The sequence below is a fragment of the Ambystoma mexicanum genome, chromosome 8 (assembly GCF_040938575.1).
Source record: "Ambystoma mexicanum isolate Mex_15411 chromosome 8, UKY_AmexF1_1, whole genome shotgun sequence".
Classification (NCBI taxonomy): Eukaryota; Metazoa; Chordata; class Amphibia; order Caudata; family Ambystomatidae; genus Ambystoma; species Ambystoma mexicanum.
The window spans coordinates 1,600,233,128-1,600,257,627 of record NC_090929.1 but is presented as its reverse complement, the minus strand read 5'-3'; positions in this window follow the sequence as shown (position 1 = coordinate 1,600,257,627).

Sequence of the window (24,500 nt, the reverse complement as noted above, 5' to 3'; positions counted from 1 at the left end):
ACTTAGTCCAGGCATTCGCTTCGTCTGAGAAGTGTGCCGTAGATGTAAGGTGGCTACAAAGGATTTTATGGTTCACAAGGTCCAACGCCGCCGACAGGCGCGAGAAGGAGGAGCAGGGCAAGTTTTCCTTTATCTTTAATGTGTTGGATTTGCGAGGTCAATCAAAGCAGTTTCAGTCCTGTGTCTGGGTCTGAATCCAGATTGTCTGAGACCCAGAAGGTTATTAGATTCCAGGTGTTGTTGGATCTGCAGGTAGGCTGCACGATCCAGGGGTCTAGAGTGGGCTTTTTGAGTAGCGGGAGTACCCAGGCATCTTTTAGGTTGTTGGGCACAGTACTGGATTTGAAAGATGCATTAATGTGGGCTGTGATAAACGGGGCGAGTTCCTTTGCTGCCTCTTTAATAGCGGGGGCAGGACAGACATCTTCCTGGCAGTTAGAGGGTTTTAATTTCAAGATGATCCTTTCAACTTCTTTGGTTGAGAGGGGCGAAAAGGTGAACTGGCTGTGTGTGTTCCTGTCAGCTGGAGTGGGATTGGGAGCAAGTGGTGTATCGGATAGATGGAGTTGTTTTTGTTTCTTTTTTACTTTGAAGCATGGTAATTTTGTCTTGTAGTGTCTTCTGAATGTTTGTACACCAAGAGATATCTTTGTTGCAAGCATCTGGGGGTATGGCGGGAGATTCAAACTCTTTCAAGATATTAAAGAATTCCTTGGTGCTTGATTTCGCAATGGTGATACGGTTGTTGTAAATTTCTTTTTTGGCTTGGACAATAGCTAATAGCTGAGGTGGGGGGTGTACCAGGAATTGAGGTGCGCTCTAGGTTTAGATTTGCAAGATTTTAGGGGTGCTAGCTTGTTAATGGCTGTAGGTAAAGTATGGTTATGAAGGTCTTCTAGAGCAGTAGGATCTGTTCTATGTTGTGGTTTATAATGGGCCGGAGCAAGGGCAGGAGTTTCTCCCGAGTTATATTACGTTTATTTCTCGTCATCATGGGTGCTGCTAGGAGCAGATTGTTAGAGTGGGTGCTTTCTTTTATGCTGAATGAGATTATGTGATGGTGTATTTGATGTGATATTTATGATGCAGTTGTAGTCGGCTAGCCAATCCAGGGTTTCGCCTTTGTTATGGGTAGGTTCGCAAATTCTGTGTAGAAATCGTAATTCAGATATGATGTTGGCAATGTCGGCAGCTTTAGAGTCTTTAGGTTCCAGATAGCCCAGATTAAGATCTCCCAAAAGGATAACGTGAGATTTGGGTTTGGTATTGGCCTATAGGAGGAGTGATATATCATCCTCGAATGAAGTCATGGGGCCTGGTGGGCGGTAGATGAGGTGTATAGTAATGGTGTTGGATGCTGAGGTGAGTAATTTGATGGATAGTAGTTCAGCTGATGGTAGGGTTTGGTTGGCAATGGGTCTTAATGCAAGAGTTGTTTTATAAATAAAGGCAGTGCCCCCGCCTTTAGATAGGTTGTGGTCACGGTCATGCCTGATGATGGAATATTTGTCAGAAATTGGCAAGGGTGAGGGACGGTCCTGAGGCTGCATGGAGCCAGGTCTCTGTGATATCCATTCATCCAACCAAGCTGATTTAGAAAATAGGCAAAGCATTGCAGCTAGAAAAGAGGAAAAACACCCCCTGACACCAGTTCCACCCTCTTGAGGGTGCAGCTTGGTCCAGGTAGGAGGGGGCACTGAGTTGTGAAACCTGAATGTTCAGAAGCAGTTTGTGACAGACACACTATACAAAAACAAAAGGCTCATACGTGTCAGACAATCCAGCGTACAGCCATTCAGCACTCACAACAAAGTGCAACATTTGTCATATTTAAATGTGCAGCAAAATGTTTGAAATGCCAATTAAAAGGCGCAAAATATGTTATTTTACAAATCTGATAGTTATAATTATACTGACCAACAAATCCATGTCAATTTCGGATATCCAGTGCCCACAGCAGAAGTGGCCACAAGCTTCACACATCACTTATACAAAGAAAGCCCAGTTGTCGGAGATTGATTTTGGTCAGAAGGCAGAGTAAAGACATTAGAAATGGAATTCTGTAAGTTTAGTGATGTCCTAGAACTATTTAAATGAAGCATAAATGTTGCATAATTAACCGAAGCGGGGCCCAATAAATGTCCCTTTTCTTGCCACAAAATGTGGACATCAGTGCTGCTATATCCTTGCGTTATGTGAAACTCAATTATGTCTGCACGCTCTATTTTTATATTTATTTTTTATTGTAAATTTCAGTTTATTACAAACTTTATTTTACCTTACTTTACACTTGTTTCCTTTAATTTCAAGCTCTATCTATACATGGGTGCAATCTAGGGCTCTCCAAATGTTTTGGACGATAATTCCCATGACCCCTAGCCCAAAACATCTAGAGAGCCAAAGGTTGCATGCAAACCCCTGCTGTATTCTGTTTTTCTGTTTCTGGTGTAACGGGTCCCACGCAGCTCCTGCAGTGCGGGGGGCCATGCTACACCAGGTACAGGGGGTTCCCAGTCCAGCTCTTACCCTGACTTTATGTCACTCGCTGCACATGTCGGATCCTGCTTCCTGTGAGCTGGAGGGAGGAAGGAGCGTCGCTCGCACAGAACAGGCAGGAAACCTTTTTTTGTTTTTAAATGTGAGCGCATATCTGTTGTGAAGGTGTATGCAGCTATATTCTAGATGTATGTAGGTTTATGCATGCGTGCATGTGAATGGTGCATATATGTATGGGTGGTGAGTGTACCTGTCATGTGATTGGGAATGCAGTGTGTGTGGATGAATGTCCTGGGTGCTCATGTGGAGAATGCAGTGCAAGTGAATGTGAGAGGTGTATGGGTGAGTGACTGGTAGGTGAATGCGTATGGATATGATTGTGTGTGGCTGCGAATGTTCTGGGTGGGTGCCATTGTGTAGAATGCAGTGTGCGTGAATGTGAAAAGTGTATGGATGAGTGACTGGTAGGTGAATGCGTATGGATATGATTGTGTGTGGCTGTGAATGTTCTGGGTGGGTGCCATTGTGTAGAATGCAGTGTGCGTGAATGTGAAAAGTGTATGGATGAGTGACAGGTGTATGAATGGGTATGAATGTGACTGTGAATGTTCTGGGTGGGTGGGTGGCCATGCCTGTTTGTAGAATGTAGTGTGAGTGACTATGAGAGAAGGTGTATGGGTGAGTAACAGGTGAGTGAATGAATGAGTATGAATGTTGCAGGTGGGTGTATGTGTGGAGAATACAGCATGAGTCGATGTGCGATAGGGTGTATGGGTGAGTGAATGGTATGACTGTGATTATATGTGTGTGTGTGAATGTTCTGGGTGGGTACCTGTGTAGAATGCAGGTTGAGTGAATGTAAAATGTGTATGGATGAGTGATAGATGAGTGAATGGGTATGAAAGTGACTGTGAATTTTCTGGATGGATGGGTGGGTGGGTGCCCTGGTGAAGAATGAAGTGTGTGTGACTATGAGAGATGGGGTATGGGTGCCAGGTGAGTTAATGGGTATGAATGTGACTGAATGTTCTGGGTGGATGCACGTGTAGAGAATGCATTGTGACTGAATAAATGTTAGAGAATGTGTATGAGTGAGTGAATGGTGGGTGACTGGGTACAAATGAGATTGTGGTGGATATTTGAAGACTGCAGTGTGAATGTTCTCAGTGCATGTAAGTGAGAGTGAGAGAAAGTGAATGGGTATGAATGTGAATGTGATTGTGGGTGCATATTTGGAGAATGCCATGTGAATGTTCTGGGGGCATATGAGTGAATGTGAAAGAAAGTGTATGGGTGAGTGAATGATGGATGACAGGGTATGAATGGGATTGCGGGTGCATATTTGAAGAATGTAGTGTGAATGTTCTGGATGCATGTAAGGGAATGTGAGAGAAAGTGTATGAGTGAATGACTGGTGGGTGAATGGGTATGAATGTGATTGTGTGCCTGCGAGTCGCTGTGGGGCACGGGGAGCACTGGAGCAATGTTGACATTTTCTTAAGTTACATGGCATGTTTTACGGGAATTTGTGGTAAAAACCAACTTGATGTGTGATTTAATGTGGCTAGGCTGGCATTTTGGTGCAACCAGTCTAGCCATTGCTTACTGTGGATGGAACTTTGTTCTGGGCATCCATGCCAACAGGAGTATGCTCTTACATGGGGGTACTTGCATATATTGGAAGTGCCAGCTTGGACATCTTTTCTTGTAGTCTCATTACAGCCATTACGCACAAAGCAAACTTGAGTATGTTCTTATATGGGAATAACGGCATATATTGGTGCAGTCAGCATCGAAATGCATGGCCTTAGCAAGCATATATTGTGGGGAAAGTCATGAAAATGCATTAAGAAATGTTCCTGTGCACCGTTAGTGACTTGCATCTATTGGATGTTTTCATGACTTACCCAACAAAACAAATTGTGGTCAAAACCAACTTGATGTGTGATTTAATGTGGCTAGACTGGCATTTTGGTGCAACCAGTCTAGCCATTGCTTACTGTGGATGGAATTTTGTCCTGGGCATCCATGCCAACAGGAGTATGCGCTTACATGGGGGTACTGGCATATATTGGCAGTTCCAGCTTGGACATCTTTTCTTATAGTCTTATTGGTGCAGTCAGCATGGAAATGCATGGGCATAGAAAGCATATATTGTGGGGAAAGTGACTTGCATCTATTGGATGTTTTCATGACTTATCCAACAAAACAAATTGCAATCTGTCTGGCTTTTTACCCAATTTTTCACAGAAAGTGTGCTGTACACTGCACCATTTTAACACATTTTTCAAAGATTTTTCTCGTGAGGTGACCCCCCCCCCCCACGCCCTAGCTCTGTTTCATTGATTTGCGCTACCTCACTACACTCTGTCGTTCTCGCATACTGGAGAAAATTTGACACCCCTCAAATAAATAAAAAAATATGTCACCAGTCTCCACTGGTGGCTAGTACATGTCAGTGCCAGAGGCCAGGCACCCGCCTTGTTTTTACACTAGCTGAAAAATTTAAACTTTAATGAAAAAACACATCTTTCACCTAGCGCAGTGCGCACGACCCCCTCCAGCAGCATGATCATCATGGACATTGCACACGTGGTGGTCCAGAAAGACCCAGAATGTGGGGCTTACCGTGCTATGTTGAGGAGCTGCGGGGGGGGGAGGGTGAGAGGTAGGGCACCCCTCAGCATGGCTCGTCGCGGGCCCCCATGTTTTGTGTTACGCCACTGGTGCCAACTTTGAGCCCCTATTGGTGGGCACATGTTGTGAAACTGCAGGTGCATAAGTGCACTGCACCGGTGCAGTGTTTATGCGATGCAGGCTGTGGTAGCGAAAGCGTTGTAAACCCAATCAACCAGGGATGTCTCAGACGGCTCTCATAAAGAGAGAGAGAAGCTGTTTTCATTGCAGAGACCTCACCATTGCACGTCAAAGCTGAAGCAGGTTAAGGAGTGCTTCTAATGTTGTGGCCTAGGAGCAGCTCTAGGTTGTTTTTGCAAATGTCCATTTCATTGCCTCTGGTTTCCTGAACTTGACGCACCGCCGGCTTCCGGATCATCCGGTGGGGACTGCGCATGTACAGTCTTAGCCCCGGGTCCCGCCGCTCGGTGGGATTCAGCCGCATAGATTTGCAATATCTACGAGAAGAGGATTGATACGAGCACACGTGGGAAAAAACAGAATTTCAATGAAATAACAGGACATGAAAGAGGAGCACTGCATATGGATTACCCTCTCCGCGGATCTGAATTAGCTTCAGGAAAGCCGGATAATGCAAGGCGGGGTGTGGGTTGCGGGGGGCGGGATATATCTTCAGTTTACGGGTTGGAATCATCTACAAGGCATTTCACTAAAAGTGTAATCAAGGCATTGCATACATCGAGGGCGTACACTGGTTACACTGGGTCCAACCCCGCTCCTCAAGTCCCTCTCGCTCCACCTCTGCACTGAAAATGAATGCTTGAAGTTCAGAAGGAGCCTCAAAGACAGGCCTGGACTGGGCAACAGGGAACTCTGGAGATTTCCCACTAGGCCTCTGCACCCTGGGCCTCTTCTGTGGGGTATTTCCATAGGAAAAGGGTTGGGCTTGCTGAAAATGTGTGGTATGGGGCCACTTTGCAAATTATTTCCAGGGCCTTTTTTGGTTCCCAGTCCACCCCTGCTCAAAGACCCTACTGTCCTGCTGTGCCTATGTATGATAGTGCACAGAACCTTTTCAACAAGAATTCCAGGTGCCTCTTCCCAACCTTAGATGTCACCCGTGGAGCCCAGAGCGACCCAACAGGTTAAGATAGGAGCTCATTACTCTAACCCAGTACCAGCTCCTTTTGGGGTACCTTAGGGGCTCCTCTTTATCCCCTCTATTGGAGAGAGAGAGAGAGAGGGAGAGAGAGAGAGAGAGAGAGAGAGAGAGAGAGAGAGAGAGAGAGAGAGAGAGAGAGAAAAACAGAGGTCATTCTTCTTGGCCCCAAAGATCTTTTGAGTAATCCACCTTAATTGCCTCCCCTGATTCCCCCACCCGGCCTTCTTTGGCCTTCCTACATCCTATGCACATCAGGTTAAAAACCTCAGCTGTATGTGTTGTCTTGGGAGGATAGCTCAGGGGCAACTTGCTCGCCTTGGAAGCAAGAATACACTGAGCAACACAGGTTCGATCCCCAGGTCCGCGCTTAGAAACCTCTGAGTATTAAGCGCGTTACAAACAACCTATCATATCATACCATGTTAGCGAAACAGTGAAGCCCATCAACTCTCATCACAGCCTTTTGCTAGCGACCCCTTCCCTCTTCACGGAGAATGATCACCGGTAGTCGTTGGCTCATTAAAACATTCTAAACTGGACTATTGTAATGCCATTCTTTCAGGGGTCCAGACAGAGCAAATCCACCATCTACAAAAAGCCCAAAATGCAGCTGTGAGACTCTTGTTTCATGTCCCAAAATGTGCATCAATTTCTTCCCATCATAAGGCACTTCCTTGGCTGTCGGTGCAACAAAGGATTATTTTCAAGAATTCTTTGTCTTGTCTTTAGGTGCCTTTATGGTTTGCCCCCACCTACTTTACATCTAAACATGTACCCAATCACCCTGTGCGGTCACTACGACCCTCTGATCAACACCTTTTTTTAACTGTACCCCCATCTCACTTTGTGCACAGAGGTGATAGGTGTTTCACAGGTTGTGGGCCTCCATATCTGAAACTCACTTCTCATTGATCTTCATAAAATCAATACCCACTTAATATTTCAGAAAATACTTTTCCTGCTCCCTACCATCTTTCTTTCTTGATTATGACCTATGCCCAGACACAGTTTGTCCTGTCCGGTTTCTCTCCCCTGTTGGAGAGAATATGCGCACGATAAATAAACAAAAATCAAATAAAAAAATCAAAGCGCCTGGTGGCCTAAGTGCTTTTGCAAAATCGTCAAAGGTTCAGAGGCGGCCTGAAGACTCTCCTGTTGTATCCTAGTTGTGACCATTCCAGGGAGAACATCACCTGTCCCCATGGTGGAGCCGCCCCCTTTGGGACTAGGAAAGTGAGCCCATTATGCTTAATACCCCCTAAGGGACAGAGTAAATGGGATCCCCCTGGAGGTGACTCCGACTTAGACGATATAGGCTCCAACAAGGGTATAAGTCACTATTGCCCACCCCCAAGCATTAGCACCTTTGTAGGCTATGTCAGGGTTGGATTTGTGATGAACATGTACACCCTTTACTTATGGCTGATTTAGCTTCTGACCCTATGTTTGCCCAATCTCCTGTGAAGACTAAAGAGAGATGAGTGAACCAGGCTGGAGGAGTTACCCCAGAACAGCCAATCGCAGAAGTCGCTGAGCAGCCCTGCACAGTTGGACAGAGCCAAAGAGGCTATAGGGTGTGTGGCCAGAGAGGGAGAGGGAGAGAGAGAGAGAGGGAGAGAGAGAGAGAGAAAGAGAGAGAGAGAGAGAGAGAGAGAGAGAGAGAAAAAGAGGGAGAGGGGGAGAAAAGGAGGGGCAATCGGGGAGAGGGAACACCAGTGTTGGGGGGCAGGACCGTGATACACTCCAGGAGAGTGCAGCAAGTTTCAGCTTATGGCTTTAGCAGCCAGAGAAGCCGATCAGAGAAGCAGCATAAGCGACTCTAGCCCAACCAATCTGTGAGGACGAGAGTGAGTCTCGGCAAAGAGCCCAGCCTCATAAAAGACACCAACCCATCCGAGCTGAGCGAACCAGAGAGAGCATTCTTTAGGATGATACAGAGCCCAGATGAGAAGTCGCATAAGCGATTCTGCACCGACCAAGTTGTGAGAGCAAGAAAGAGGAGGATCAGAGGTGCAATGTAGATCCTAGCTAAATTGTCGCAAAAGCGACACTGCCCCAACCAAGCTGTGGGAACAAGAAGGTAGAGTCTGTGAAGGCCAACATGGAGCCGAGTGGAAAAGTCAAATAAGTGGCTCTGTGCCGACTGAGTGGCCAAGACGAGAGAGACGATCCTTGGGAGACCGACGCATAGCCCGGCAGAAGAGGCATATGAGCGTATGCCCAGTGATCGGAGAACCAGCAAGGCTCAACAGCCCTGCGGAGAAATACGGCTCGAGACACTCAGGTACACAATGGCTCCAGTGAAGAGGGAGGTGGGCAAAGGAGAGAGGAAGAGAGTAAAAAGCCCAGATTGAGGAAATAGGATTAACTCCCCAGAGCAGAGGAGTTAGAAGGGGAAAAGTCCCAAAGCACAGAGACTGATAACAGCCCCGAATAGGGAGCAAGAAGGAGGAGAGCTCCAGAGTGGGCAGACACTGAGAACAACCCAGAGCGTAGAGTACGAAGTAGAAGAGCCCCAGATTGGGGAGAGATAGAACACCCCAGAATGGGGTGTACGGAGGAGAAGAGCCACACAGTGGGGAGAGACCTAGAACACCCCCAAAGTGCGGAGTGCGAAGGAGAAGAGTCCCGAGTCAGGAAAAACGCAGAGAATCCCAGAGTGGGGAAGATGAAAGGCTGAACGAATCCCAGAGTAGGACGAGACTGAGGGAGGCCTAAGCTGGAACACCTTGCTAGTATTCCGAAACACCAAGAACCTCTGACCTTGAATTTGAACTGTGGTCAAAGACCTATACTAAAAAGGGACCAGGTGAGGTTAGAAGCCAGCAGCCATCCTTTCCAGTTAACACTTCTACAAAGTCTTTCTTTGTTTCTTTTTTTGTTTTAATTTGGAAGATAGGTAAAGTTGTTAGGTTGGAGTAGTATTCTGGATAGAGTAGGTTGTTAACTTACAGGCACCCGTTGGACTTATAGAATAGGACTGGAGCTTGTAGATGTAGGGAAACATTAGCTGAACTTGCTCAAAAATAAAACAAGACTTATGTGTCAGAGTCCTGATTCTGACTTACCACATAATCCAATGAGCCTTTCTAACATGCAGACCAGAGTCCCCCTTCCTCACCTTATATGTCATAGGCAGAGCGTGGAAGCCGCAGTCTGGTGGTTTGAGCCCCAAACAAAGTCATCTCACGTTCAGCAGCGGCCTGAAGACCCACTTTTTCTGCTAGACCTATGCATAGCTATCAGCCATTTGTGTCGCAAAGGCGGGTGAAATCACCCGATTTTGTTTTTGGTGGGTGAGACGCCCATTGGAATGAATGGGCGTGCAGGAGGCTTGGTGGGTGAGTCAGCACTTTACAAGGCCGGTGACACCCGCCAAAAGCGTGAGTTGAGAGCTATGCCTATGTATCCTAGTCCCCTGAACCTTACCGATGAGTATCCCAGACAACCCCTCCCTCTCCTTAAACGTCCCCCCGGGGCATGAACGCAGCAGAGAACTGTCCCAAGGTGGCCTAAAGGCTTAACCATGTGATCATGCCATGACAACTAATTTCATGACACATTTACTGAGTATTGTATTGTTCTTTGGGGCAACGCAGTCACAAATCGCAACGCACATTTTTTTTTTTGATTTGTCGAATGCAATTAATATGACTTACACACACACGAAAAAATACTACCACCGATTGTACATTAAGCAAAGTCCACAGTTGGGCCTCGAATAAGGGAAACAAAGTGGTGCATCAGAGATGCCTGGGGTGAATAATGTTACCGCTAATGTAGCCTTACTACCACCACACCCCAGCACACTCTTCCGGTCACTAGATCAAACAGCAGTTTACATTGCCCGGTTTAGTGAGAGCAATTTGGGGGGTAGCCAGGAGGAGGGTCCGAGCGATAGGATTGTACTTTGCCAGTTACTGGTGGAAGGAGGCAAGCACCTCCTCTGCCCACCTATGACAGTATTAGCCCCCTTGTTTATGCTGTTATTGCTATGTGATGATTGAACAACATGTAGAGTTACCGGTAAAAGTCTGAACACCCTCCTGCTCTACTGCGCTTATGTGTCCCAGACCACTGAAACGTTTCAACGCGTAGTCCCGGTTCCTCCACCCAAAACGTATACGCCACCTACGGAGCAAGGAAGCAGCAGTCTGGTAGTCTGAGCACTTAACAAAATCATCTAAAGTTCAGTGAAGGTCTCAACAGCCTCCTGTTCTACTGCGCCTATGTGTCCCAGTCCACTGAAATGTTTCAATGCATAGTCCAGGCTCATCCTCCCACAACCTGTACGCCACCGACGGAGCACGAATGCAGCAGTCTGGTAGTCGGAGCACTTGACAATATCATCTAAAGTTCAGTGGAGGGCTGAAGGCCCTGCTTCTCTGCTGTGCCTATGTGCCCCAGTCCACTGAAACGTTTCAACAAGTAGGTGTTAGGTAAGAATTGGTGCAGTCACACGATGTGAGACTACACAAGACTTATCTGCTTGGTATTAGGCAACCCACCTTTTGCAATCGGTCTGTACTACACAAGTTGGTAGTGTGACTGAGCAGTCAGGCCTATCTCAAGAGGTGTAAATATGAGCTGTAGAGCTGTACACATGAAATCCGTAAATACAAGTAGCCAAGTCACACTAACACTCAAGGTTTCAGTTATAAATAGTTATTTATTTAACATCAATTTTAAATAAGCATACTTTAAAAAGGTAAAAGATTGTGACAGTACGAATAAACTTTGAAATTACTTTTCAGAATCAAACAAGTCAGTGAATAATCTTTGGATATGCATCATTAACTTCTCCTACCCCCGGAGGTGACATCAATCACAAGGATAGTATTTGCATTTATATATTACACTAGCATACTTAGCAGATTCAGAGTTGCAGAAAGGAAAGGTTAAGGGAAGAAAAAAGGTTAGAACAGATTCTCAGAATATGTGCGGAGAACTGAATCCTCCAATGAAGTCTAGATAAGCCTTTCCCAGCCGTAACAGTGTTTAACACGCCACGGCCTATGGGGGGAGAAGCAATATCAAAGTCAATGGATTAAGAAGAGTGCCTTTAGGGAGTCAAGGCAGCCAAAGTCATTGGAACACAGTCTATGGATCCAATGCACTTCTTGGATAAAATTCATGCACAAAGTTAGAGGGCTCAGAAAAATCACTTGTAGGGCCACAAGCTGTTATGCCTGTGAAAACGGAGTTGAAATCAACTTAGAAAGTAAGCAGGTGCAAGTCTCAAGTTAGACAGCAGGACTCAAGGCAAGAAGGTAAGTACCCGCAAGATTAAACAGTACCTCTGGTTAGAAGAGTGGTCCAGCTGGATTCTGTTTAGCTACAGCAGAGCAGACCCTGGTTCCTGAGCCTCAGTTGTGGGGACAAGAAGGAGGACGTCTGGAGGGCTCCTGCGGCAGTACTTGTGAAGGTCATCGGCAGCTACGGGCTCTTTTTGTTTCAGCAGCACTTTGCAGTTTCAGCACTTTGCAAACAGCACCAATGCGGATCACTGGACCCCGGTTGGATTTTCCGTTCTCCCTCAGTCCTGCACTCTGATGAGGGGACTCTGGATCGGGATGTCCTGCTTCTGGAGGGTCCTTAAGAGGCTCCTGGAGCTTGTAGCCAGATTTGTTCCGCGGCAGATGTTGCACTCGATTATGGTCCCCCGACTCCGGGTATTGGGCTTCTGCAGCAACAGAGAGGCACAGCAAGTCAGGAAAGGCGCCAAGTGGAGTATGTCTCAGGGTTAGTTGGTCCCACTAACCCAAGGAGAAAAGTTGTTCTTGAGGAGCTTCTCTGTCGAGGTGAAAACGAAGGTCAGAACAGCAGCAGGGCTTCACCGGGTAACTGAAGGTCCAGGAGGTTTCAGCAAGCTTCGTTCATGGTTTCTTCTTCGGATGTTCTTCCAGTGATCGACTCTTCATGTAGGCCCAAAACCCTCACCTTTTAAGCAGGTTTCTCCAATTCATGCACAGCCTAGGATGTCAATCAGACGGCAGGGCGGCTGTCCAGAAAGGACAGCCAGCCAGCCAATCAGGACTAGTTTCATTCAGGCATTCCTAGAGACAGGGGAGTTGCTAGGTCTGGAAAAGACCCGGGGCTAAGCTGATGTCAGAACTGTTGGGACTGGGGGCTAGCTAGTCTTTTGGCTGTAGCTCCTGAGATTCTATCCGGGGCTACAGCCAAAAGATCAGGGGCTATAGCCCCCTTAGCCCCCCCCTAGCAACGCCCCTGCCTAGAGACAAAGGACAGTGGAGTTTCGGGACCCTCCCTTACATCCTGTCCTTCCAGACACACTGGAGCCAGGGGCGGGCTTCAGGGCTGAAGCCTACCAAAGGTAAAACACACAAAGGGCTGAAACCTGTCTCAACGCACAGAGTAAAAGCCAAGAAAGACCTCACAAACAGAAGATGGTGAAAAAAGAAGACAGGGATCATTTGGACAAAAATGGTCACTCATGGGTGCTGTACTGCAGCTGAGGGTTCAGCCTGCAGTAGAAAACACAGTGGTAGGAAAAATTAAACCACTGCCACCAGCCATTTAAAGTAGTGAGGGTAACACAAAATGTTACATGGGAAAGTAGGATAAGGGGCTACTAAATAACCCCCAGCACTCCACATAAGATAGTGTGCGCTGCACCTACAACGAGAAAAAGTTAAGTACAGTCAATTTCACTTTACTATTCTTGGGAACTGTAGTTCAACCAAGAAAAGGTATTTAAACCGGTGCTGTGTGTCACCATACAAAAAGTAGATGCCTATGGAGTTTGTCATACTCCAAAAACAGAGAAAACGCACAATCCAAATCAGGTAAAAACACATGAGAGAGGAAGAAAAAGTCCCACTGACTAAGGGGTCAAAATTAAATAGTCCCAAGTCCAGCAAAAGTGCCGGGGGTCTCTAAGGTGGGAGGATATTTGCACAGAGACGAACATTCTCCCTAACAGTAGTCCAGCCTCCTCCTCCCACAACCTATACGCCACCGACAGAGCACGGAAGCAGCAGTCTGATAGTCCAAAATCATCTAAAGTTCAGTGGAGGGCTGAAGGTCCTCCTGCTCTGCCGTGCCTATGCATCCCAGGTCATTGGTGCTTTTCCACCACCATCCCAGACTCGTCCTACCTCAGCGCCGGAACATGGAAACTGCAGTCTGGCAGTCTAAGCACTTTACAGATTCATCTTGACCTTTGACACTTCCCCAGTAATCTGTGGTCATGACTGCTGTCTCTTAGCAATGACTTGGGTCAGGCCATCCGTCCATGCAGCAGCACACTCCCAATGAGAGATTCCAGTGACAGACTGCTGGAGCCGGTACTCCCCCACACATTCATGCACTAGCGATTGGTCCAGCTACTCCACCCCTTTTTTAGTTCCCAAGGCTAGTTTGTCTCTCCTCCTATGATGGAGAAGGAACATGCTACACAGCTATGCTGCTGTGTTGATGCGTGCAGACCTAGACCGGAAGTATCCTGAACTCTGCATGCAGGTTTGTTTCTAGGTGTTATTTGTTCGAGGTACTGAGGCACCTGGTTCCAGAAGGGAGCCTCTTGTGCTCATGTTGTTTGTATACATTGGCACGCATGGGCTTGGTATGTATGTTGTTTGTAGACGTGTAGTGTTGTGTGAAGTGTGATGGGAAGGATCTTTACTTGACGGGTTTGGGCGGCATCATTTGTATTCATGTAGAGTGTTACAGCATGGAGCGTTGAAAGTGTTAGTGTGGGACTTAGTGAATTAAATGAAATGATACTTTATTTAAATCGCGCTCGTACACAAGTGTTTCAGAGCGCGACCAGGCAAAAAGGGAGGGTAAGGGCGGGCAGAGGAGAAAAAACATAAATAAATACTAAATAGAATAAATAATAAATAAGGGCGATAAACCATGGTAGTGATCGTATGTGGATGAAAGTTGAGCGAGGCTGGCTGAGGCGAAGATGTACAGGGGTTTGGTAGACTTGTGATCTGCTAATCTCGCATGTAATTACAGGAATAAAGAGCAAAGTTGCTCTCTTTGAACCCGAGTCTCGGCTCTCACACTAACCAATTTGGATCACTTCACCTTGGCCAACTTCTATGGACCTGTGACCTGCTGTGCCACATGGGAGTGGGAAAGCAATGAGAATGACCCACCGCCACCTGAGAATTTGCCCTCCTTATCTTTTGCCAAGCACGTGCCAGCCTGTGTGTTGATGATTTCCAGGGCTGGTCTGCATGCCAGACCAGGAAATCATGTTGGTTTCATGTGGCCTTGTGCTTGCCATGCTTTTGTGTTGTGCGGATTGTGGCGGTGTGTTGATTATGGTTGCTTGCTGCTGTGGTTTTAATGCTGGCTGTCCCTCCCGGTAGTTCAGTGAGAGGATTCTACGGTGCAATGTGGAGGAACTGAGCAAGTGTGTTTAATAATAAAGCTCTAGACCGGCCCACAGGCATGCTGAAAGGAGCATGCGGGTGTGCAGAACGCCACTGGGGCGCGGGGAAGGTAGACACACTGCCAGGACACTGCAGATATGGAAGGCACGGTGTAGTGGTGTAGTAGGAGGCAGAGCAAGGCATCGAAAAGCTGTAGGGCTGTGTGAGGGTGTATGGAGGATACTTTGATGGCTTGGAGGGATAAATGCAGGGTGTGCATGGGGGCAGCATTTAGGGCACTAATGGGAGGGTGCTAGAATTGAGGGACGCCGTCATTGTCCAACCGGGAATTGTAATATAATTCTGTATATTTGAGTGGCAGAAGGTGGGATTGGGAAGGTTGGTTTGTTTCTTTGATTGCTTCTCTACTTGCCTCCTGTCTCCTGGGGTGGAAGGTGTGTTGTAATCTGCAAACCTGGTAAAGCATGCTGCTGAGAAGTGGTGGACTGATGTATTTATTTGTTTTTATTTGCAGAACAGAGATGTCAATTTTGATCAGAAATGACTTATAAAAACACTTTTACAGATGGCAGATTCATTCCAACGTAGGGTGCCTGTACAAGAGTACAAAGAAGAGAACAAGTGGAGAGCCACTTCATGAGGGAGTAAAAAAGCAGGATATACACCAGAGACATAACAAAACAAATTTGTTCATATATAAATATATATGAGAAAGGAAGGACTGCCAGGCAGTCGAAAATGCAGCGATAGAACCAAAAGAGGGTGAGACACCATCTCAGCTACAATAAAAGAGTGCCCTTTATTCAATAAGCTCGGTGAACAAAAGTAGGTAGCAGAGAAAACGATATCAATATAGAAAATGGCATTGTTAAACACCGCTGGCGGCGGGAGGTGTAGGTGTCCGGGAGGGAGATGGGGAGAGGGCAGGGGGAGAACCCTATTTAAGAAGTAAGTGAAGTTTAAGTTGAGCTTTGCAGACCTCCACGGTGGGGCTGGCTTTGATTGTTATGGACAGTGGGATCCAGCGGAGCTGGTGAGTAGGGGCAAAGGGCGGAAATGAGAGGAGGCTCAGGGAGGGTATGGGGCAGTGAGGTTGGGTGCCCCGATCAGCTCAATCTGTAGTGCAGGTTTCTTCAAACTTATATTCCTGACACCTATCATGCTCCAGTCATCGCTGCCATTATCAACGGCAGCCTCGACTATTGTAATGCCATACTTCTGTCCCAACCCTTCCATCTTCTTAACCAGTTGCAAGTGCTGCAAAATGCGACTGGTTGCTTGGCCAACGGCCTATTTTATGGCTTCACTGGCATCGTGTTACAGATGTATACAGTCTAAAACTCTCTGCATGATTCATCGTGCTTACCATAGGATCGGTTGCTTAGCCTTACAGAATGAAATCTCTCCCTATTGTACAGGTCGCATGCTTCATTCAGCTTCTTCGGCCTTTCTTTCTGTACCATGCTATCGTTTTGAACATTTTGGTGGTCGTCCCTTCTCGGTGGCTGGCCTAAAACTCTGGAACTCGCTTCCTTTTTCTCTTCGACCGATCTCAGATTCGAATCTTTTCAAGGCTTGCTTGAAAACTCATTTGTTTAATTAGCTTCCCTGTCTTTCTGCAGGTATCTTTCATAGTACCATGATGCCTCTTTTGGTGAAAGCCTACGCTATAACAGTCATAGATAGATAGATAGATAGATAGATAGATAGATAGATAGATAGATAGATAGATAGATAGATAGATCGATAGATAGATCGATAGATAGATAGATAGATAGATGCGAATTGGAGGGAACAAGATGGTGAGTAAACAGAGATGCACTCAGACAGGCACTGAGGAGCAAGACCATTGATAGCTCGGTAGACTAGGAGACGGAACTTGAAAAGTGAGCTGTTGTGCATGGCGAGCCAACCAGCATGTTGTCGGTAGCTAGAAGTGGGGGAGGGTCTGGGTAGACTGTGGAGAGTGCGAGTAGCAAAGTTGAGGACTGTGTTTAGAGAGAGAGAAAATGTAAATAAGAAGGCCAAGGAGTAGGTGTGAGCAGTAGTCAAGTTTACTGAGCATGAGATTGGAGATTAGAGTTTGTGTAGAGTGGTTCATTAGAAAAGGATGAATTTTCACAATGTTGAGGAGGTGAGGTTCATAGGAGCAGCAGGGGCAGTCATAGTGATGAATTGTGGCAGTCGTAGGTTACTATCAAAGAGGACCCCATGTTTCTAAGCCTTGGGTGAGAGAGCAAGGTCAGGCAGGAAGGAAATAGGAGAGATGGCATTGGAATCCAGGAGAAAGATGACTTCTGTTTTTGAAGAGTTGTGCATGAGGTAGCGGAGAGACATTCAGCGATGAATTGCATTTTGAGATGGCTGGGGCGAAGTAGGGAAAAGGGAAAAATATGTGAGTGTCATGAACAAAAAGGTAATAGTGGGAGCCAAAGGATGAAATAAATCTTCCTAGGGCAAAGATATAGAGGTTGAAGGGCAGAGGTCTAAGGGCTTATCACTGGGGGGAGGGCGCCAATGGGGAGAGAGTTGGAGTCAAAGGTTTGTGATTTCCAAGAGATTTTAAAGGCTCGACCTTCCAGGTAGGAAGTCATCCTGGCTATGTCAAATTTGAGGTTAGAAATTCTGGTCTCAGGCAAAGCCTAGGGGCTCACTTTCTACTCTCATTTGACCTCAATGTTAACGGGACAGAGAAGGAAGCAATGTTCTAACCAACACTCGTACAGAAAACATAAGGTTTACAATATCAGGTCCACAGACGTTACCTCAGTTTAACTGTCGTGGGCTCGCACGTGGATGATTATGAAGCTGTGAACCTTCACCTCGTGCTTCAGAGCATTACACGTTTTAGAATGATCCAGAACTCACTAGTGTGGCTTATCTTGGCACTTAAAAGATGAGCAAGGGCATGCAACTATGTTGTATCCTGTGACTGAGTGCAGAGGGAGGTGACATGTCTGCACAATGCTGAGTGGGGTGTTGAAGGAGTGCACTGCGGGAATGTCCTGTGAGAGTTTGTTTGTTGCCTGGGAGCTGGATGTGATGCTGTGTCTGATGGTTTCTATATATCCTTGTGTACTTACACTGATCCTGTTACTAAGAAGAGAAATAATGCATATGGAATAAGTCACTATGAGGCTCCTGACAGAATTGCACAGCAAGGTCCTTAGCAAATTCCTAGAACTGCACTGTTGACCTCCACGAGTCAGGAAATGAGATACTGAATAGGTCTTCTGTGATGAATTCCCCTGCTTTGTTCTGGCTACTGACAGGGTGGTCACTCAGGGTACCAACCCTGAGCTCGCTGATGTTGATATTGGGGTGGTATGGGGAGGATACCCTAGTCACCTCACCTCAGTTCCTAATCACATAACAGGATACAATACCAGTGCTGCACCTCAGTTTAGTCTTCGGAGCATAGATCCTGCCCATCCCCCCCACCCATGGCCGGGTTGGGCAGACCGGCATTATAAGTGTGCACCTTCCCAAAATCTGGTTCAGACCCAGCGGGATAATATTGAGGCACCTCCTCCCCACCTAAGAGAGCCTGAAGCTCTCCCAGAACATACCCTAAACCATAACGGGAATAATCAGTGCTTTCTCTTTACAGGAAAGAGTTTCTGAGCATTTGAATGTGGTAGTGAGTTCTCAGACACAATTACAACCACCCTTTGTACATCAAAAGACTCTTCCCAGACTCTTGAGAGCAAAGTAGTCTCCAGTACACTCAGGGAGAACAGCCAATCACAGCAGTGACCAAAATACCAGCCACAGGTGCAGACCCTCACTAGAAGACCCATTCATGGGGAGGAGGGAGCACACCTAGCTCCAGTTAGGCAGTATATGTTGTAGGACCACGAAATTCTTGTTTGGAGAAAGCTGGAGACTGAAGAGCAGTAGAAGAAGCAGAGGCTGGAGAGAAGGAGTCGAGTGCTAAGTTGGCAGCAGTGAAGAGCAGGAAATAGGATATGATATGATATGATAGGTTATTTATAACACGCTTAATACCCAGAGGTTTCTAAGCGCGGACCCGGGGGTCGGACCTGTGCTGCTTTGTGTCGTCTTGCTTCCAAGGTGAGCGCATTGCCCCTGAGCTATCCTCCCGAGGAGGTGAGAGCTCAGACATAAAGGAGGTGGTGACATCAGAGGGTCAAAGTGGGCAGGAAGAGGTGGTGTTAACATCAGGGAGTGAGCATGGACAGGAGAAAGTGACAACCAGCAAGGGGGAAATAACAGAGGAAGGAAGAAAAGAGGAGTAGCTGATAAGAATTAAGGGAGTAATAGAGATGGGGATAACATCTGGAAAGGGGCAGTTGAAGGAGAAGAATATAACATCAAGAGAGTGGAAGGGAAAAGGAGATTGTAGGAGCCGCGGTGCAGGAGGAGTTGTTGATACAAAAGAAGGAGTAGGCATCCCCAGAGAGTGGAAGTGACACAGAGGAGGTTAAGATCAGAGGGGAAGGATGATATTGAGGAGGTAGAAGAAAGACTATCACACAGAGGTGATGGTAGTGGTACTAAAGGTGATGGAAAAAAGACTAGAATGATAACATCAGGAGGATAGCTAAGCACAGCAGGTGAAGAGAACTGACATGCCTAGAAGAAAAAGAAGCAATACTTGGAAAGAGCAGGAAGGTTCACCAGATGGTGGAAGATGAAATGAGCTAGAGTCAGGTAGATTACTGTATAATTGGGCAGATGGAAAAAGGGATACCAGGTGGTAGCCAAGGACAGGCTAGACCTAAAGGTCCCCTCTCCAGTATTCCCTGTGGCTACGGCCACTGACTTGCTTCTCACATGATTGAACACCATGGAGAGTTTTGGGGTACTAACCCTGGGATGGATGCAAATGGTTCAGTCTACGAACAAGAGTTTGGGTTACCCTAAACCCCCTTAAACCAAGGAGGGATAAGGTAACCCCTTTGAGGAACTGTACAAACTGAAACATATATTTTGAAGCTGGGAATTCCCAGGTACCCAGAACCCTATGGAAGACACACTGTGCAAATGGTAGTTTCTAAGGGAGATAAACAGAATCCCACTGAAAGATTCTCATCCTGGCATTTTATTTGGAAATATCCCATTTTGATGTAAGTGGCCCAGTTTTGTAAACAATTCCTAAGATTGTACAGACTGACATATGGCCTTGGCATCATACTTGATCCCAGGGGGAAATCTCTGATAGTTCCCACTCAAAATATTTGAAAATGTGAGCAGTGAGAAAACACAGTTTGTGATCATTTAGTAAGTGAACACATCTTGCTGCTTGGAGGCTTTAAACCAACATTCTTACTGGAGTAACACAAGCAATAAAATGGCACATCCCAGATGGACAAGTTGTATCCAGCGTCACCAGCTGAGGGATCCATGAAAAACTCAAGACCAAATGGTTTCCAAAACACTGTGAATTATTCTGTTCAACACACAGAGGTTTGATGAAGCTTTAGGTCTACCAAGCTGCGGATGCAACAAAATGAGGACATGTCTCTACATAAAACTTCATGGTCTAATGAACACACGACAAGGGAGAAGGAAGACCAAAATCCCAATCAGAAATTGCACCATGGTCCGAGTCCCAGTTCCCCAGCCTAAACTAGTTTATGGTGAAGGTTGTATCAGATTGTGGGGTTCAAACAAAGTCACTCACAGCTTCTGGACAGTCCACGCCTACAGGGCTTTGTAGCTCAACATACAGTTGAGTTTGTCCCAAGTGCATTTCCAGGCTGCAGTCATTATTTCCACATTCCAATCCCCTTGCCCAAGGGTGTTATATGGGGTCTGGAGCTATCCACATGCTTCAACGTCTCAGTCACCCACCTTAGGATCAGGTGTCTCAAGATTCCTCAGAGCCTCAGGTCTATCGGCTATCTAAGACCCAGTCTTGGAATAAGGCCTTCTGTAGACTGTAGTGGAGGCCCCAAATATGGCCTGCACTCCAGCCACCCATGTCGAGATGCCAGAAGCATACTCGCCAAGATATGTGACGTATAAGGAGCAAATGAACCAACAGGGATCCACGGTGGGGCCCTGTCAAGTACCCATCAGAAGGACATGTATACCTATTGAAGCGTCAATAACCAGACAACCGTGGGCTGTAAGGTATCCACTGAGACAACCATACCAGCAGCTGACACGAAACGAAGATTACTTACAGACTGTCCCCAAAGAGACCCACAGAGGCTTAATGGAAGTCAATTGGTGACGACATAAGAGCCCAGACGTGACGTACAGATAACCATAAAATGACGAGCAAAAGAAGGTACGCAAGGATGAACTGTAAAGAATAATGATGTAACAGAAGTATAAGAAGATACCACGTTGCAGCACAAACAACGTATTCAGGATCGAATTGGGCAACTGACTGAATGCATGTAAATAGGCTCAGAATGCAAGAAGATCAGTAAACTGTACTGCTTGCAATGCTTAGTAGAAGCTTAGAGCGGCATGCGCCAATTATATATCTACCTCAATGAAGCACGCTATACAAGTGCGACTCCATTTTGTGAAGCAGAACTAATCTCAGGCTGCAAGGGGCCATCAAGGCCGAGATTCATATTCCAGCTAAAACCAGAAGGGAAAAGCGGAATCGAAACTCAGCAAGAAGTAGCTCACGCTTGGGAATTCGAGGTCAATTCCAGGAAGGGAGGAGAGCAGCAACTCTGAAGAACCGAAACTTCAGAGTATGACTGCCAGCCAGTGAAGGTTGAGAGAAGGAGGCTCCAGGCAGGTGGCTAGCCTGAACAAAGAATCAAATTTACAAAAATAAGGAAAATGAAGCAGATTCACGGTGAACAGACACATGACTAGCCAAGGGCAAAGAGGTACCAACGTCTGATGTCACCCAGAACCCGAGGATGCCATAACGTTTCCTGATATGAAGCTACAGTTTTTTTTTTTGAATATTTTTATTTTATTTTGAAATCAAACAAACACACTACAACTGTTTCAAACCATAGAAAGCATCATAGTCCAGTACATTTTCATTAGAACTCCCCAACTCCCCCCCACCTTAAACTAGAGCCGGTTCTCACATGTCATTTACGGGCGCATCATTGGGTAGCACAGTACTTAGGCAGTCATCATCCGGGTCCTCTGTTCCGTTGTTACCCTGGTAAGGGTTTGCCATAGAGGCCACCAATTGCCGCCAGGCCAGCAAGGGCCCTACTTCCTCCTCGCCCCCCCTGGTGACTGTTTCAAACCAGACTACAGATTCAGCTTCCGCCCACCTCAAGAGGTCTGTCCACCATAGCTCCACCCTAGGTCTATGGGCCGCCTTCCAGCCCATGGCAATCCTACGCTTGGCCAAAACACAAGCCAGGTCCTTCATCTTGCTTATGTGTTTTTAATGCCGGGGTCTAGAGAAAAGCCCAAGCATGCATGACCAGGCCGATTCCACATCCAGCACCACCCCCCCCCACCAGCCAGTTTCGTCTTGACCTCATCCCAAAATCTATGCACTTCTGGGCAAGCCCAAAACATGTGTAGCAGTCCCGCATTCACCTCCCCACACCTGGGACATTGCTGCGTAGCTGGTCCCCCAAACTTTGCAATCTTCCCGGGGGTTAAATAAGCCCTGTGGGTAACGTAAAATTGAAGCTGTTGGAATCTCGCGTTTCGGGACACCTTTTTGTGGTACCTCTGGGCCCGTTCCCATTGCCCGTCCGTCATGGGTCCTCCCACCTCCTCCTCCCAATCTTGTCTCAATTGAAGCAACTCCTTCCCTGCCCTTACTCGCAGGAGCTCGTATATCCTCGATATTTTGTGCCCGCCCTCCGAAACATCATACATGGTTTCCAGGGTCTTCCGCTAGCACTGTCTCAGGCCATCTTTCTCTAGTCTTTTTCACCAGCCTAGTGTAGGTTATATATTGGCCACCATGTACCCCCGTCTCTTCCTGCAACCTCTGAAAGTCCACTGCCTCCCCTTCCTGCCATATGTCCCCGAGGGTGGCCAGGCCTACCTGGTCCCAGTACCTACGGACCGATTCAAGTAGTTGAGAGTCGCTCCCACACAGCGCCGCCAACGGGGCCTGCTGAGAGTACGGCTCCGAGTCCCCCCCAATCTTCCATGTCCTGTGCCAGATCTCCCAGCCCAGCCTCAGTAACCGCCCCTTGCCCACCAGTTTGTCTCTGCACAACCACACCACTTCCATCAGAAAGTATGGGGCTGTATCTCCACGCAGAAGCCTAGCTTCCGCTGAGTCTTCAGCTGAAAGCCACCTGGCCACATACTGCAGCTGCCCCGCCAGGTAATAGAGTTCAAAATTAGGCATACCTATCCCCCCCCTGTCACATGGGTTCTGAAGCTTCCACAGAGCAACCCTATTCCTAGAGCTGCCCCACACGAAACCCCTACACACGCCTTGAAGTTTCGCAAATAGGCTCCTAGGTATCAAAAACGGGACATTTACAAAAAAGTGCAAGAGTCTAGGCAGGACCACCATCTTGAGCAGGGCCGCCCTCCCCATCATGGTCAGGGGCAATCTAGACCAGAATACCATGCTGTTCTTGATCCCCTCTATCGCCTTTTCCGTGTTATGCTTGTGTTCTGCCTCGACCTTGTGGTAAATATTTATTCCCAAATACCTAAATGTCACGGGCTGCCATGGTATTGGCAGGACTGGCAGCCTCTGTACCAGGACATTCCTATATCTGCCCAAAGGGAACAGACTAGACTTTCCAGGGTTCACCGATATGCCCGAGAGGATGGCATACCGTTCTATTACCTCCAGCACGTACTGCAGGTTTTCTTCTGGATAATGCAAATAAAGGAGCATATCATCCGCATATAATGATATCAGGTGCTCTCCACTGACAGCGCTTATGCCCACCTCCCCATATTGTTGTTGCAGGCATATTGCCAGCGGCTCTAATGCCAGTATATATAGCATGGGTGACCAGGGGCATCCCTGTCTGGTCCCCCTGCAAAGCTGCCAAGAATCTGAGACTGTGGACCCTGTTTTGACTCTCGCCATCGGGGTGCTATAAAACAACTGGACCCATCGGAGGTATCCAGGTCCCATTCCGTATCCCTTCAGGACCGCTTTCAGCCAGGGCCATCCTACCGAGTCGAAGGCTTTGACCGCGTCTAATGACACTATAGCCAACTCGCCCGTGTCTTCCTCAGTTTGGTCTATGACATGGTGTAGCCTCCTGTGGTTATCGGTGATGTTCCTGCCTGGAACATATCCCGTCTGATCTGGGTGTATCAGTTTCTTAATCACCTTCTTCAGTCTATTAGCCAGCACAGCCGTGAGTATTTTGCTGTCCTTGTTAAGCATGGACAACGGTCTCTAAGACCCGCACTCCACGGCCGGCTTACCTGGTTTCAAGAGTTGGCTGATCACAGCCTCGCGGAGGGACAATGGGAGTTCCCCCTGCTCATAGGCCTCATTGAAAGTGGCAAGCAGTGGCTGAAGCAACTCTTGCTTGTATGTTTTGTAGAACTCGCTGGGCAGCCCATCCGAACCAGGCGCCTTGCAAGTGGGCAAGTTCTGAATCACTACCTCCAGCTCATCCGAGGTGACGGGTGCGTCTAACTCGGTGCGTTCTAGATCATCCAAGGTGGGCAGCTCTATGTCCTCCAATGTGTCCAGTATGTCTTGACACATTTCCTCGCCCGTGTCCTCATACAAGTGTCTGTAAAACTTAAGGAATTCCTCATTTACCTCTTTCTGGGTGTTGCATATGCAACCTCTCTCATCCTTAATCTCACTAATCACCGAGCGGGGGGTCTCACTCTTATACAGCCAAGCCAGCAGTCTGCCCGGCTTGTCGCCCCCTGCGTGTATACTCTCCGTATATTTCCTGTAATTGAGTCTGCATAGTCTATCCCAGAGT